Raw genomic sequence first — 17,657 nt, forward strand, 5'->3', positions numbered from 1 at the left:
TTCTTTAATCTCACTCTCGATAATAATTTGACAGCTGATGAGGACGAAATTAGGCGGGCATCGATATCAATTTGGGTCAAGTAAATCACGGATGGAAGAACTGTCACGAGATCAACGCGAGTTTGTTGTTGTTGTTTGTCAGATGTTTAAGTACGGGACAAAAATTAGAAAGAGGATCGAAGCGTAACCAAGAGAAGCATATACGAGGAGTGACACGATCGACGCGATCGGAAGAGAGCTAAGAAAAAAGGTCCGGAGTAACTCGTAACTATCCGTCGAAGTTCGGTACTTTACTAGTTCGCTACTTTTCTTAAATGTTATTTCTTCCAACAATCTGTTTCACGATTTATTATTCTCCTGGTTTTAAATGTTTTTGATCAAAAAAAAAAAAACATAACATCAATTTGGAATACATTATATCGTACGGTAACGTTGACGAGTTATTTAAAATATTTACGTAGAGATCGTTATTGGAAATAAATTTCGCCTTGCTCTGTTCAAAATTATTCGTTTCGCTCTTCTTCGTTTAATCAAATAGAAAACATAACATCAATTGAAACATATTGTTTATCATATAGTAGCATCAATGCGTTATTGGAAATATTTATTTGAAAATTATTTCAAATAAATTTCGCCCTCTTCCGTTCTAGTTTACTAGTTTAAAATATTTTTACTCGTAAATAGATAACGTAACATTCGTTCGAGCACGTTATCTATAAGATCTTATCTATAAGATCGTTCTTTCTAAAGAGCTTCGTAAGTAAAGCTTGGAAAATTGAAATCGAATGTTCAATTGCAACGATATTTATTCTACTCACGAGAGAGAGACGAGTCATCCAACACGAGAAACGGTCAAAACCACTTGGGAGTAGCTCCATTCAATCGGCACCGTGGAACTTCACCCGCGGTGCCTCTCATTCCTTCCGTTTCCACGGCGAAGAAGCGCGCGAAGATCATTAACAGGCCGGCATTCCTGCTTCCAAACCTCTCTCTTCGCTTTCCTCTTTTTTCTCCTTTCACAGAAATTCCCCACGAGCAAAGAAACCGAAGAACGATGAAAGAGGAATTACGAGATTGATCGAAGATGAGCACACGATCGAGGAAGGTGGGCGACGTCTTTAACCGGATACAGCACCCAGACGAAACTTTCTTCTCCTCCGATTATCTGTGCCAGGTAGCTGGCCTTCGAGACAACCTCGCCGATTTTTCTTTTTTCCTAACCGTTCCTTCCAATTCTCCTTCGAATTCTTCCAACTTTTTCCCCTCGCCTTCCAATACGTTCTTCCAATACGTTTCAAAACTCTGTGAAATTTTCGCCAACTTGTAAAAACGAGGATTTCGGCCGCAGCCTGCGAATTGTCTGCTCGTCTAAAAATCGTCTTCTCAAACCTTTAGTTTCTAATTTTCGTGTGCCAAAAATTGCAGTGTTTCGGATTTCTTTGAAGATTCTTTCGAGTTTTCCAAATTCGACGGATTTTTATTTTGCAGGGAAATTTCTAGAGATTTAGGTTCCAAGAATTCTAGATATCGGGACGATATTACAGCTTCGGAATTTTAGATTCCTTGGTTCGAATCTTATTTTCCGAATAATTCGACCGAAAATTTGATCCGAGTATCTCTCTTGCTCAAACTTTTCGTTCGATGTTTATTTCAGCGTAATCCTAGTAAAAATTTCGTTAAACTTTTAAAACGATAAACTGTCAGGTTTTCAGACTCTTGGTCCGATCTTTCAGAGTAGTTGAACCAGAAACTTGATCAAACTCGGAATAGAATGTTATTCCAGGATCTTAGATTCCTGTATTGGACGCAGAGCTTGAGAACTCAAGAATCTTCGTGGTAATCTTCTCTCAAAAACAATTCGTCTTCACCAAAAAGAACGAAGGAAATTCCGCACAGTCGATCGCGCGATAGAAATTCACTTTCTTCGAAAAACTTCAGTCGATTCTACCAACAAAATAAATAATTTCTCCCTGCCCCGCCCCAAAAAAAAAAAAAAAAACTTTGAACGAATTCTGCAGAAAGCACGAATAAATACAACAAGATGTGAAACAACTGGAAATAAACCTGTTGCACAGTTTTTCGATGCTCCAAACTGATTAGTCGAACACGATCAACACTCGAGACCTTGATACAAGGAATAAAGAATAAAAATAGCTTAACCAGTGTTAACCGCAGTGTTGACAACGAGGGATGTTTAACGACACTCTGTGGCTGTCGAGAAATTAGGAACGAAGCGGAGACACGCGTTTCACGATGGAAGTGCCGCGACTAACTGCCGACAGACGCCGGACGAAGACTTTGAATAGGGGCCGTTGGAGGGTCGTCGCGCGGGAACAGCGGGGAAACGAAAAGAGGGAGGGAACGATCGGTCGACTTACGTGGCTACGGGGTGGGAGATGCCTGCGGGACCCCATGGACATTGGCAACAGATGGGAACATACCCGCAGGCAACATACGTCATATAGGGTGAGTCACTTTGACTTGGTGCTGTGTAGATAGAGTTTCGGATAGACTAACGCAGCGATCGTCCGACCTTTTTCATCTCGTGGCACATCGGATATCGTGATTCTTACGAGACAAATGTTCAAAGTTACGATATGGGAACTGATAGGTTCAATCGAAAGACTTTCATCGCGTATAAGCGTCATTACAAATTTATTTGATTACCGATAATCATTACCGATGATGGAAATGCAATTTTAATTACCAGTAATCGATATAAATGATTGGATTTTTTTTTTTAAATATCAGCGATAATTTTTGTTAAATATTATCGATGATCCGAATTTTATTCTGGTTGCCAATAAGCATTATCGAGTGCAAAGAACGTGTATAACGATTGACGATAGTCGAATAGAAGCAGAAAAAGATATCGTCGCCGATGTCGTAAGCAAAGAAATTTTTCGCTATCGATAATGAGTATCGGTAGCCAAAAATGAAATTCCAGTGGTCGATAATGGTTACTGATAGTCAAAAAAGCCGAAACAATGAAAAATTAATATTTTCTAATCGTCTAATATTCGGGGAAATTTCTTTGAGATTTATTGATAACTAGCTTCCATTTGAATAAAAACTGACTCTTTTTCATTGACTTTTTCCCCCAAAAACGTTAATAATAACTGTTACTTTGAGTCTTCGCACGACACACATTATTCGCATAAGCGACCAAACGCTCTCAAACGCAGGAATAACTTTTTTTAAATTGAACCAAACGACTTCATTTTCTCGTTCTCCCCGAGCAGTTAGAGGCAGTTGGTTTATTATTTAAAGTGGCAGAGCACATAATCGGCGCGTTTTAAAAATTCTTGCGCCACAGCCGGCGATGAAAATCGATCGGCGTCGATGAACCGAGCGAAATTTATATATGTAGAGTAGGTTTTCTTGTATACATTGAATCGGGTGCACAGTGTCAAAACTAAGTTATACGGTGTCTTAGTTACACTTTGTTTCGACCCATATTTTGGCTCATAAAAGAAAGTATTGTTTTAGCTTTGAAATCGAGTTTAACACACCGAGTGAAGCTCGTCCACTTAATATTTCAGACTGTTAAACAATATTTTAATGCGTAATACATTTTGCCATTATAAAACGTTCTCTTGCGTTTGCTCGAAATAGCAAGGAAACGTATTAATTTCATACGACACAGTGTATCGTAGAATTAATATTCCATAAATTAACATCTTCTTCTAAATACTCTAAAAAATCTGCAAAAGTACCGTAACGAACTCGACCACGATCTCAAGAAACGCGTCAAACTGGTTCTATTTTAGTCTCGTAATAACAGCAGTTAAATAAATTCAACAGCTAATTCCGTCGCACTAAATCTACTTAAGGCGTGTCATGAATTGCAGACTTCGCACATTTCCACCATAGAATCACAATTACGTAGGTAGGTAATTAGTAAATAACCTTTAAGGTTACAACACGTGGGAGAATTAAGATTCGTCGATCGAAAGATCAGTCAGGTTTGTTAAAATTTCACCAGTAGACACTCGTATAAAGAAGAGCAAAGAGGAGCTTTTTGATAACTATAATCCTGCCACTGTTTCCCTGCTTATTAACTCGAAGGCGTAATAAGCATACACGAAATTAAACGTTACGCGTATACGCGTTGCCGCAATAATTAGAGTCACCAGCTATCCAAACACTATGAAGACGAAGATGTACATATAAAGGAAAATATACCACTATGAGATAATGTTTCGACGTAATAGACTTCGTTAACGTCATTAATGGCAACAGATGTAATTAATTCCATTTAATGAAGTTGAAAAATATTTGTGCACCTCATAGCGTTTCAACCGGAAGTGATATTTTAAATTCGTAAAAAGAGGATCGCTTTAACTTTTCCGACGACCTTCTATTTATAATAAAAACAAAAAAATAAATAAAAATATTTTACGTGTATTATATCTGGCAGATCGGTCGTGATTTCCTGGGTTAATTAATATCTGCAGCGGTCACTGCGTGTAATTGACCACGTTTAATTTAAATTTATAATATCTTAATAATTAGAATTATGTCAAATTCTTTCCTTTCGTATCTTTACTCCTCCGAAGATTTCTATCAAACAAATTAGAAGAATGTAGCAACGTTGTTCTTGGTACTGCCATATCGGCTGTTGAAGGACTTATTATAATTTTCCATAATGCTGACCAGCCTATAAGTATGTATACGTTGTATTAACAACACTTGAATATTACGAATATATATAAATTATCGTTAAATCGTAAAACATCGTTACATGTGTAAAGTAATGACTAAAGGATTATTTATTGTCCTCTTACGGAATCAACAGGTTGCACATATAGAAATTTAAAATACATCGAAATGAAGTATGCAGTTCATCGTTGTATAAATTAAATACTAAATTAATAACCACGATCTGACGAAATTCTCTGAGAGAGAAATACGGAGTAAGATTAGAATTAGCGAGAGAAAAATAATAGAGAGGTTAAAGCGGGATATGAGAAAGAAAGGGTGGATGGAAAATGGATAGAATGGGCAAAAGGGAGGTCGTCTGACGGACGATTCCAGGTTCTCAATAAAACGGTGGAGCAGGAACAGCGCTAAACGGAAAAACGTAAATGAAAGTAAAAGCGCGGGCAAAATGATTTTCTGGAACGTTGTGCAAGTCTTGAAAAAGGGATAAAGACTTCTGAGCTTGCAGACTGAGCCAGAACACGTGGAAAGTACGGCAGGGGATGATTCGGTGAAATAGAAATAAAAGTTCGTTATCGAGTCGCAGCTTATTTTCTGACGCTAGTACCAATCGTTAGTTGTAATGGTATTTAAAATCTGTTGTTCACGGAACGTCGGTCGACAGTGTCGAAGTTCTTCGTCAACGCGACAACCAAAATTGCCGATAAATTCGTGTAAGCTGTTCGAACAAGCTCGGTAATATATGGTGCTATTGGAATTTCAGTTCCGTTCAAGCTAGACCCGCACACTTGGAGCAATTTCTCTGAAGGTAGATGAACGACTACCTAGCTATTAGACGGAAATAAACTGAAATAAATTTGTGTATTTTCGTTTGAAATGAATTTATTTATGATACGTAAGTCAAATCCTTTTCCGGGGGCTGTAAATTCGATAAATAAGTAAGATATATTGTTAATCCCCATAATGTCACTCTACTATTAACTAGATAAGACGAACGGTCTACAGATAAAAAGATTTTCACATCAAAAACAAACAATAATGAATTATTACTATCTACGTCGTGGATAATCGAGACGACACATTCATCCTTCGATTAATCGACGTCGATAAAGTACCGTTCGTATGGTGATAGATAAACGCAAATAATTAATATTAATAACGCCAGTTTTCTTCGGATGTCGGCGAAAGCAGCGCCGATCAAAAGTATACAGACTGATCGAGATGAACAGTTAGAAGGAAATAGTAACGGGTGTTTGCCAGAAGGAATCCGCCAAATAAAATTTATCTCGTTTCGCGTTGCCGCGTTCAACGATCCTACGAATTCATTTTCTATTCCAGTGATTAACATTTCTTCCTCTCTTTCTCCATTTTCTCTCTCTTTTTTTATTTCGATCGGTCGAATAGCTGAGTTCCGTTCCAAGAAACGTGTCTTTGCGTCCTTCATAAACGTTTGTCATTTTCTTAGAACTTTTTAAATTGTATCAACAGAGAATATCGCGGTGAAACGTCTATAGATACGAAAATGATATCTTCTTAGAATCTTTGCAATTTCCGTCGCAATTGCGAAAGCGATACTCGTTGTAAACAAACGAGTACTTTTTATAGAAATTTTATCGATGAGAAGTGTTACAATAAAAAGCTTACAATTACAAAATTGGGCGTATTTTTCTTAGAATTAACACCGTCTTTATCGTAACTGCAGAATGATATTTTTTTGTGGTTCTTTAAAGTTAATCGATAAGGAACGTTTAAAGCTGCGAAAGTGTTTACGATGCGATGGAATTTTTATTGTGGCGTTGATTGTGCAACCTAGCGAGGATTCAGACGAGCCAAATGCACACGATTGAATGGTTAAGCGAATAGTGTATCGATGACGACGACGAATAATCAACAAAAAGTAAGATCTAAGTAACTGCGTTATAATTACATAGTCAACAAATATAGCAAATACGAAAGATAAAATATGCAAAGATACATAGATATATACGCGTATTATACGCGAAAATATAAAACAATAAAATATAAAATATTTAAAGTAGAGTACATATCGTGATGTTTAATGGGTAAAATAAATCTCTGTTTAGGTTGCATTTTTGTAGATGGGATCAGAAAGATCCGAATTTGCGTAAATATCCGCAATCTAGTAATTATAATCTCTTCGTTCACCATCGATTCGGAAATATTTGGTTCGCGTGCAAAGCGAGAGGGAAAACGCTGTTGCCGGATGTGTCTACCTTGCATCGAAACTGCCTCGAGCCAGTATCGACGTTAGTGCACGACAAATATTGACCAACGGAGCAGATAGCTGCGCGATTTTTCCGCCAGAAGCCATATCTCGCCGGTTTCTTTGCTTAACGGAACGGTCCTGCGGTACACGCGACGCTAGAAGCCCTGTTGCATGACTCGTTGTTATTCTAACCCTGTTCGTTCAGTTATAAATGTATCCTGGACAACCAAAGTGCAGTTAGATTGATTCCGTACAGTTTGAGTACAGGATTTCGATCGTTTCAGGTTTCCATATCGCTGTTTGACGATTAACAATGGAAACTCGCAAGAGATATCGAAGACTTCCTCATCGACTTTCGATCGTCGTAACTTCGCGACGATTACCAGAAATCGTTCCATTGTGTTAGAAATTATTAAAAAGGACGTTCCCGTCTGAAACAAGCGATAGATCAAAGTTGGAATGAAAAATAGAAATTTTCAGGAAATCCAAGTTTGTTATCGGCGGAAAGATGATTTTCACGAAACGAACATATGCACACATTTGAAAATCGGAGCAGGACATTGCGAAAACGGTCATCTTTGCCTCGGAGATACTTTTTCACGTTATAATATCTTTTCTTTTTTCTTCGAATCTTCCAATAATTCCTCCGTCGTCGAATAAACGGCCCGTAAAAAGAATTCGAGGAGAACAGAACAGTTGGTTTCGCAGAAGATAACGATCCTATTACTCCGCGTATTACATCCGTTTCTTCCGATGATCTTAGAAGCCTCTTTCGCGGCTCAATGGATCGTTATGCGCTCGGTTTTCGCGTGAATCGGCCTTTCTCGGAACACTTTCGAGCCGCAGACGCTTGCCAGCCGTGCCGCCATTACGTCGTGCACCATAAAACTCGAATCTGCCGCGCTTTTTATCTGACAGAGACTTTCGAAACAGGAAGCGTTTCGCCGGCATAAGAGATCGCGGAATATTAAAAATTCATATAACGAGTCGCGGACTCGGTCTGTTTCGTCTGCAACAACTATACCGGCTAAACGATTCGCGACTTCGCATGCACGCCGCTCGTATTTTTTCTTTATTTCCCGAAACGCTCGTAGATTATGCAAATGGTTTCACATGAATAACGTTTTACCGGGCCATATGCTTTTTTCGTGTAGACATGGAACGCTTGATGTCGTGGCCGATAAGCGAAGACTGCAAGATATTAGCATTTTGGAAAGAAACAGAATCCTATTTCCTATCTTTAGTTCGCTTCGAACTTAAAGGTTATAAACTTGCTTCTCTATAAGATTTACAAATTTTTATGTGTTATATAACGTCGAAGAGTAGCGAAAATTGGCGTTTGAGAAAGAAAGAGAGTCGTCTTTTATATTTCTCTCTAGCTTGGAATTTGATAGAGGAACGTTAAACGATGATTTTCGATAAGCGAATGGTCGAAGAATAATGAACATTGGCATTTTTTCAGAGAAATATAGACAAGTTTGATCTTGTTACTTCGGTTAAAATTTAATGGGTGAAATTTTTTATCGTGCTATTTGTTACGTACGACGTACGTTGAGGCACGACAGAGAGTTTCTCGTGACATTGAAAGAACATAAAAAATATCGTTTTGAAGAGAAGAAAAAGGTAGTTGATTTATAATCAAAAAGTCAGGAACTATTTAATGATACAAATCAAGATTATAAGATAAATTACAAAGCGCCTCGGGACCAAAGAAGCTCTCTAGATAACACAAATGGCTTTGTAACTATTTTACAGAAATACGTACATAAAAGAATAGAATATAAAAAGGTATTAGATATTCAGCTTGATAAGAGGCAGAATCTCCGAAAGAAGCAGCATCACCTTGGCCACCTCTTTGCTCATTTAGAATGTAGAAAGGGAATATTGCACGCCCTGGAAAACTCGCTGGTATCTCATGACGAATGTAGGAATAAATATGCCAGTGAAGATCCTCGGATTTATATTTAAATTCCGCATTAAATCGTTGGGAAACGTTCGAGTAATATTCTTTACGCGTTACAAAGAATATTCTTCGTAAATAGATTTTCACGCGAACTTATTACAATAAAATTAACGTAATTTATTCGTTCCTATTATACTGAAAAAACTAGGGACAATTCAGTCACGAAAAACGTATATATACTTTCACTTCCTAAAACGAGTTGTTACGCTTATCGATAGTCATTCGAGGGGAAGAAGGACGAAAACGGGACGATTAATACATTTCGCTTATCGTCGTGAATCATCTTGCATCGAGTCCCACGTTACAATACACGCTTTCGAAAAAAAAGCGGATACATTCTGGTTACATTAATTAATTAATCAACTAATTATTATAATTATTTAACGAACGTCTTAACGTAGTTCGATACGGGAGAGTAGGGAAAATGTACAAGTACGAATATAAAAGTATTCAATTAACCAATTTACGTGAAGAAAATTGTCCATGACTGGTTTGTATAATGATCTATTGAAAGAAATTATGGGATCGGCCAGGAAACAAGGTTGATTAGCTTCGTTAGATCTACGTATCTGCAATTTAATGAGCGATTCGATCTTCGGATAGATTTCAAATAGATTTCTCTTCGCTTAATGCTTCTACGGACGCGAAGACGCTAGAGTTCGAATCGATGATTTCGTTGCTCAAGGTCGCCACTATTCCCTCCACTATTAATCGGCGTAGAATTTCCTTTTCCCTTTTACTCGGTCCATTCGGGTTAGTTAGCCCGCTGTATCCTTTAAATCAGTTTCGATCCAATGGTATTTTCCTACCGTTAAGCAATTTATCAAATCGAGGAGAAATACTCGAATTTTGTTTTCTCGAAACATTAAAAAAATCTCTTTATTCGTTAGTGTACAAGTAAAGTTGGAATATAAGAATTCGAAGACTCTAACGTAACTCAGGATTATGTAACAATCTCGATTGTTTTCCAAAAAATTAACGTTCACACTGTCAACATTCTTTGAACCATTTTTGACTCGATCATATTTTCTTATCGTTAACAAATTTTCCCAATTTATGGGACACGTGAAAGAACCGCTACTGATAATATCTATAACTTCTCATCTCGATTCTATCTTACAGATTTTCTTAAAACCGCTTCAACCGCTTCAACCACACGGCGCAAACGTCAGAAATGAACGACAAATGGAGGAAATTGGTTCATTGGGGAAAAAAATTGGTTCGCGTACGAATCGTTGGAGAACAGACGGGACCACGATGACAGAGATGGAAGACTGCAGAAAATTTGTGTCAATGCCGATGGCTAGAGCAAAGAAAATTAAGGCCGCGAAAGGAGGCACGCGTCAGCTGTCGCGCAAAACGCGAGTAACACTTTTGGAACAGATGGTACGTTGTACGAACGGTACAGTATGCGAATAGTGTACCACGATCCCTCGTACTTTGGCTAGCCTAGGTCTGGGTTAGGCCAAACTGGTCTTAGAAGTAGGTTGATTGTTAGGTCTAGGCCACGTTCGGTTCAAGACTGGATCACTTTGGATTACGTCTGGTTTGGCCGGGTTAAACGGCTGAATTACGATTTAGCCTAACTAGAATTGGGTCTGTGCCGAGTCTAACTTCTGCCTGACTTGGATCTAGATTTCCATTAGTTGAGTCTAAGTTTAGTTCTTCCGAGAATCGATCTTCCTCCCATTTGTTTCAATGAAGTTTACACGTCCAGGAATTAAGACGAGGAAACTATATCACGTTAACGCTAGAAATTCCATAATTCGCACTTTTTGCTATTCTTCGTGCCTCTGGTATAGTATATCCGGGTTGAAAAATATTCGACTGGAATGACACCTTTTGTCGCTCGTTGTCGAAAGTTGATAAAATGTTGCGTCAAGTGCACGAAACAGGATCAATAGTGGTAAACGAGGAAAACAGCCAAGCAAATTCGAATTTTCAATATATAGTATTCAAACGGATGAGTCTTTTTTCATTACGCGATTAAATTTTCTATTTAACGCGTAATTTAAAAAAGAAATTATTTCTACGCCCTCTGCTTCCTTCTTAGATACGGTGATTTAAGGGTTGGGCTTTAAAGACTGCGAGCCACGAAACGATTGGGCCAATAGTAATTGACAAATTACTTTTTTAATCTTCTATCCTTCTATGCGTTCGTGATGAAAATTGCATTAAATAAATTGCGTTTTATTATTTGCAACGACGTTCGGATTCATCCGTTTGAGCCATTGAAATATTCCAAACGAAACCTTTCGTTCTTCGAAACCAGGACACGGTTGTCGCTGGTTGCTGGTCACAATTGCAAATCGTAATCGTTTCAACGGATTTCCTTGATAGCCACTCCACAGAACATCACAGGGTTGCAGCAAATAATTTCAACAAATCAAAATTAATTTCAACAAACATCACCAGTCGTGTTTCGCGATTATGGCGACACAGGAAAATCGCAACGATGCGCACTGTTATTGGCAAAACCGGAAATTACATAGTGTTTCGCGAACGTATGTACACTGTCGTTCGTAAGTACGTGGACATTTTGGTCGATTGTATTTATATTTCTGTTAACAGTACACGACTGCTACTAATTTAATGATATTAACATATGACTAACTAATATATAGCGAATAATTTAATAATTTAGGACGCACAGAAAAAATAAAAGCCTGCTTTTCTAATCTTTTGAGCCCCTATATTTTTTTAGGGACCTACAAGTTAAATCACTTCGTTCCAGAGTTTGCTTCGTTTTAATTCTGTGCTTCGCGTATAAAAGTGAGAAATAACATTTATTACATAAGAGACAGAATTACAGAAAACATCGTGAAATTACGTAGCTTAACATAAATCCAACCTGAAACGTCGTAGCCACTTTTATACACTCTACTAGTATATATATGTAAATAAATAACCAATAAAACAATAAATAAACAATAAATAAATAATAAATAACAAATATATAGGCGTTAGTATATAATAAGACACCTGAACGATAGTGTACACAGGCGTAGGTACGATCCATCGTGGGATTATGTCATCGATAACGATATTCGAGTGACCGCCGCCAATTATCCGCCATCCGGCTGATGTTGCGCGATGTACGCTTTAAGAAAAGATGATAATACATGCCTGGAATATATTATTTAGCCTCGCTGTATACGTATACGTTTGATAAATGTCGCTTCTTCCTGGATGGATCCACGGTAACGGTACAAGGAAAATAAACAGTCCCTATCGTCTCTTCTTCTTACCAAGTCTCCGGTCAACTGCAAGTTTATAAATTGTTTTGTCCCGTGGTTTCCTCCTTTTTTTTTAACAGCGTTTGCAACCTTTATGTTGTCTCTTTAACTTTAACGGAAGTGCCCATGATTCTGTACCCTATACACGTCGTTTACTATCTTATACAACGCTTTTGATGATTCGCAGATAGATCACTTTTATCACGATCGATGAATAAACAAGTGAGCTTGGTGTTTATCGATTTTACCATGATTTCTGGCAAATCTTGAGCGACAGAACCTTCTCGTTGCTCTGAAACGAACACCGTGCCAGTATCTCGTGGAAAAGAAGATTCATTGTTTATACGTGTCACGTTTCTGTTAAATTATTCGTTTCATCTATAATAGAAGCTTCTCGATGGCTCAAAGCAACAAAGAACGAGGAAAAGTAGGACCACCGTAGTCGTTTTACGAGTTTCTCTCTATAAATAACGATCCGAAAAGAGGACGAGGGTGCATCAATCGAGCCAAACTGTTATCTAACGCCACAGAGGGACTCGTCCCGCTAATCCAGCAGATTAAACACGGACTAATCGTCTTCCTACGTTCATTTTCATCCTGTCATCGCCGTAGAAATGTCACGCGATCCATCCTGTCGCGAAACAACGTAATTACGTTTACCTTTCGTTCTTTCTGAACGCAATCATTCCTTTTCTAATGGCTATCGCGATTCCTCTGTCGTAAGACACGAATTACGCAAAAATATAGATTCGTATAAATCACTGAGAACTTTGATGATTTACTATACGAATACGCTCACTGTCGGTATAATCTTCGACACTGTTTTACGTCCGAAGCTGAAAAGAGGTTTCTAACGAGAAGCGTCAGAGTTGGCAAGAAATCGAAAAGTTGCACTCGCATTGCATCGCTTTGACACAAAGATATTCTTCTTTCTTTACAATCTCGGATAATTATCGTTTAATTTGCACCCACACTGTCGTATCGCTTTGAGACAGATTAAGACACTCTCCTTTCTCCAAATTAATTAATTATCCGCGATTAATTATCCGTAAGATATGCTTCGATAATTCTTTAACCGTAGAACATGGTATCAACAAAAATTTCGTTACGATCAATGAAAGAAATTTGGATAAGTAAAGTTCTACCGTATTATTCGACTCTTTCCGAACTGCGAAATCTTTCGGTCTGCCTTTTATAATCGATCTAGCCGATATTATACCTTGGAAACGTCATTCTGTCCCAGTTCCCAGGCATCGAGGAGCATAGAGTTTGTTTCCACGATGATTCTCGTGCACGTTTTCTGAGGATCGAGTTCCGTCGGTCTCTATATACATATATGTATGCACTTCCGTAAGCTGCCATTCTAACGCAAATTTATTCCACAGAGTTTCTGCGTTCTAGTATCGTCACCACTAACTTCAGTTCTTTGGCTTCCGGTTGGTATTTTGGCAAAAGCACGTAACTGATTTAGCGAGATATTATTACCTATCGCTTCTATTGTATCAAATATTTTATTATTATAAATTTGTATATTGATATAACGTAAAATAATATTACGCGCTATTGTATCATATCACGGACATCTTGCAATAATTAATATTTAATAATACATTTATACGGTATATCTGTTTCAAGAATATACACGCGATTGTTTGTCCGAGTATCGAAAATACGAGAAAATGTTCCTGGCAAAAGTTTTATGGTATCAAAGGGGACGTAATATCGTGTAATTAATCTTTTTTAGGTGGCCGAGTAAAGATATAGCTCATACGAAGATGATAACGCAAAACAGAAAGATATTGACGTATTTAAGTCGATATAGATTAGAAGATACTTTAACGTAGGAAAATTTAACGTATGGAGGATAAGGAAAGACGCGAGACGGTATTATTGCGTTTATTACGTTGTCCTCGCGTTTCATACGTTGAATTTACGTCAAATTAAAGTTAAAATATCTCCTAAACTAATGACTTTTCGACATAAATAGGTTAATACTTTTGTGTAGAGTCGGCTTTCGCCTATTGCGAATTTATTTATTTTATTTATTATCGGTGGGTACAGATATTTTTCTTATATTACGTTAATATCGTGTTAGTACACAGGTTCGCGAAAGTACTTATTCGGACACTTGCAAACATTTCTAAACATTTTCAGATTCCATTAGCACTGTTATCAGCAGGATTTTTAAGGATTTCTATGGTAACCTTCGTATCGTAGCTAAATACCGCTTCTTCGTAATGTGTTTACTGTATACTTAATGCTTTCCGATTCTAAGGTCAACAGGATAATTGTCTTAAAACGTTTGGACAGTGGCGATGCCAAATCTTTTTGAAACAATCGCTACAGTCCAATGTCTTTGAAACACGGACAACGATTTTTTCTGTATTAATTAGCGATTACTATCTCGCGTGGTGGATCGAGTCGCGGGTTTGGAGATGCGAAATATTAATTCAGACGATTGTAATTTTCACCCGAATAAAGCCAGACTTTCGCTTATTACGCTCTCATTTTTACGTCGCCGTTGTTTAGCATTTCAGAATAGCGTGATTTGAATTAATTGAACTTCCGCGGTTATACAGCCGGCTACGTAATCGCGTCTCCCCGAGCTGAGGATACGTTCTTGCTTGGAAAACGATGGATCCCTAGATAGGATCTCGTTTCGTCCATATACATATCGGGAATTTCGATCGGTTATGAGACTCCTTTCTTTGGAATTCTGCTGAAAAACGCGATTCGACTCTAATTGTATTAACGAGAATGGACTAAGAATTTCGCAACGATTACTTAATGATTCTATCGAATTAAAAATTCTCTTTATAGGATTTCATAATTCTCTAGACTTTTTAAGCTAATTATATATATATTCTTTGAAATTCTCAAGTTATTAAATTAACAGAGTTCAACGCCGTTATTTTATACGTCTCTCGTCTTCAATCGTGGAAAGAGATAGAAGAAACTTGTTCACGAAATCGCGTAGAAACCGCCAGAGGCTCGCTCTTAATCTCCAACTTGGCGAATTATCGCAGATACAATACCGCTTCTACCGTTATCTCGAATCATTCTCCGCAGTTCGAAGCGATTTAGAAATGCTCGTCGGTTACGTGAATCGCGAGGAAATTCTTATCCGAAGATGCGATCGAAGCCCGAACGTTAAAACTCTATTTTACGATCGAGATAACGCAGTAACTGCCTACAATTCAGCTGTAATTATCGATTTTTGCCGAAATTTCCGACGATGATCCTTTTTTCAGTTACACTTACTATTCTGATCGTACGTTATTCTGCAAGAAAATATACGAGCAAAGCCGTACTTTTCTTTTTATAACTTGTACTAAGCGAAGCTTTTGCCTCTTTTATGGAGGTAGCTTTATAACGAATAAGTATTATTCATGGTAAAAGGCCATCTTTTATAGCGATACTTGAGCTATTAAAAATCTCAATCTGTTTTAATGGTGAATTTTTTTAAACGCTGCAAGCCAAAAGTTTTACAAAATTATTTTCATCGCTTTTATGAATTTCCGATTGTTTTATAATTGATTCTACGATTACCATAATTTCATCGCGCGAATTCATAACGCTGAAAGGAGTACGCTATCCCATGTGTAGAATAATATTACATTGCGTAATATTACATAATATTAACATTAGCGAGAGACAATTATTTTTAAGTGGAATAATTTTCAAATCTTCGCGTCTTTTTCGTCTCTTGGGAAATTCTCGGAAGAAAGTAGGTACATGGTCGGTGGAAAGTTGAGAAAAATTCACGGTTCAGAAGGCAAACTATATACATACACGGTTTTCATTAACCTACTTGATTCTGACAGGCCTCGATCGAACGCCGATCCGGTAGACCTCGATTGGATCTCTTACTTTGCTTGCCCTGATGCACGTTAATGGGCGACAATGTAGCATAATCGACTAATCCGTGTTCATTACGCGTTACGATACTATAGAAAAGCGAACGAAAGCGCCAGATTCTTTCATCGAAATCGCCATTTTCCTCCGTTCCGTGTGCCTTGAAACGGAACAAAAATCGAATTTATTTTTACAACTCGGCTACTTCAACGAGTACTTAACCGGCTTAATCAGTGGACTGATTTGTTTGCGTAACGAATAGGATGTTTATATAAATTGATATTTTTATCAAGTAAATGAATGGAAGCTGAGTTTGTTCCAGCTGCCAAATCAATCGTTAAATTAGATGCTTTGCGACGCAACGCGTTAAGAACTAGTCGACGCTAACTGCTATATCAGAAATGAACAGTTAAGAAATGGTCTGAAAATCCGAACCGTTATTGAATAAGTAGAAAAAATTCACCGCGAGATACGGCAAGGAAATGTCAAATTACGCACAAGCAGTCGCAAACAAGCTAGTAAAAAACGTTAAATGCCACAGATATAGCAAGACGACTCAGACGCAGAAAACATCCAATCCACAACACACACGTCGCTCTAAAATAAAAGAAAAATAAGGAAGTAAACTACGAGGAACACGGTAGCACTCGCTGGATCGTTAATTCAGAGGGTTACTATCGTTTCATCCGCCAAACAAATTAAAAGGTACGCGAAATGCCCAGGTGGCAAATTATACAAACTGCGTATATACTTAAAAAGAAAGAAAAATAGTTGGTTCTTTCATAAGTAGTCACGAATTTGTTGCCTCGTAAGCGAAGAAAAATATTTTGGATGAATTGCGAAAGATCATCGATCGTCGACGAATACATTAAATTACTCGAAATTTCTTCTCTCACAGGCATAGGCACATTATTTTTAGTTGATTTATGGAAAATTAACAAGCTACGAAATCGCTATAATTCAAACTCTTTTGATTTCTGCGCGCAATTTAACACAGCTTGTAGTAAAGCGAAGCGAAAGAAGAAAAAGAAAAAGGACGAGAAAAATATCAAGCGGTATAAAAAATAAACGATCCCCGATCGGTATGCTGTCCGGCGTACACTTAGGGTCATTGTGCAAGCCACCGTTCTTCCACTTGCCTGCTCTCCTCTTGCTTTCTTTCTTCGTTCGTCGTGCACGATCCATGAACCGTGATACGAGATGCGTTTCAGCTTCTCGAGCGTGCACGCCGGAACGTGCGGTCGATCAGAAATTGGTTCACTTTCGTTGCAACCGGAGGAGCCCTCTCCCGACTCGTTCGAACCGATTCAGAGCGTGCTACGTGGCCGGACACTTTCCCGTAACGACTAGAACCCGCCATTTTTGGTAAACCGCTGGTGATCGTCTCCAACCGGTTCGGATAATTACATCGGTTGCGAGTAACTATCAGCGATGCACTCAAGCTCAATGTGTGTTCTACGTTACAGGTCTATTTATTTCGACGGAATTTTAATCGGCCATTAAGATTTATAAGCCAGATTTATTCTTTGTTTACCTTACGATACTTATTAATAGAATAGATCCTTGTTGCTATACTTGCCGGTAGAATGTGTATTCGCTTAACGTGAGAATCTCTCGCGAGAGGAAGTCATCCTGTCCGGAAGAAGAGACACGTAGTTGTTTTTTACTCTTTTGAAAAATACGTGAGTATTGAGCGTTAGATCGAACTGCTCGT

At 38.0% G+C, this 17,657-nt stretch overlaps 1 protein-coding gene across 5 annotated transcripts in view; it reads right to left on the minus strand.

Moving 5' to 3' along the window:
• LOC122570387 overlaps positions 1-17,657 on the minus strand; it is a 70,410-nt gene that overhangs the window by 24,207 nt on the left and 28,546 nt on the right. The window contains exons 1-2 of one of the 5 annotated variants that reach the window (XM_043732622.1): positions 2,065-2,266; positions 819-1,944 (exon numbers count right to left, since the gene is read on the minus strand). The exons of 1 other annotated variant lie outside the window; for it this stretch is intronic. The gene's annotated coding sequence lies outside the window, so the exon portion shown is untranslated. Of the gene's footprint in view, positions 1-818; positions 2,281-17,657 lie in introns of those variants that run through there. 3 more of the 5 variants (XM_043732625.1, XM_043732623.1, XM_043732621.1) reach the window with 3 other exon arrangements.

The sequence above is a fragment of the Bombus pyrosoma genome, linkage group LG8, assembly GCF_014825855.1.
Source record: "Bombus pyrosoma isolate SC7728 linkage group LG8, ASM1482585v1, whole genome shotgun sequence".
Taxonomy (NCBI): Eukaryota; Metazoa; Arthropoda; class Insecta; order Hymenoptera; family Apidae; genus Bombus; species Bombus pyrosoma.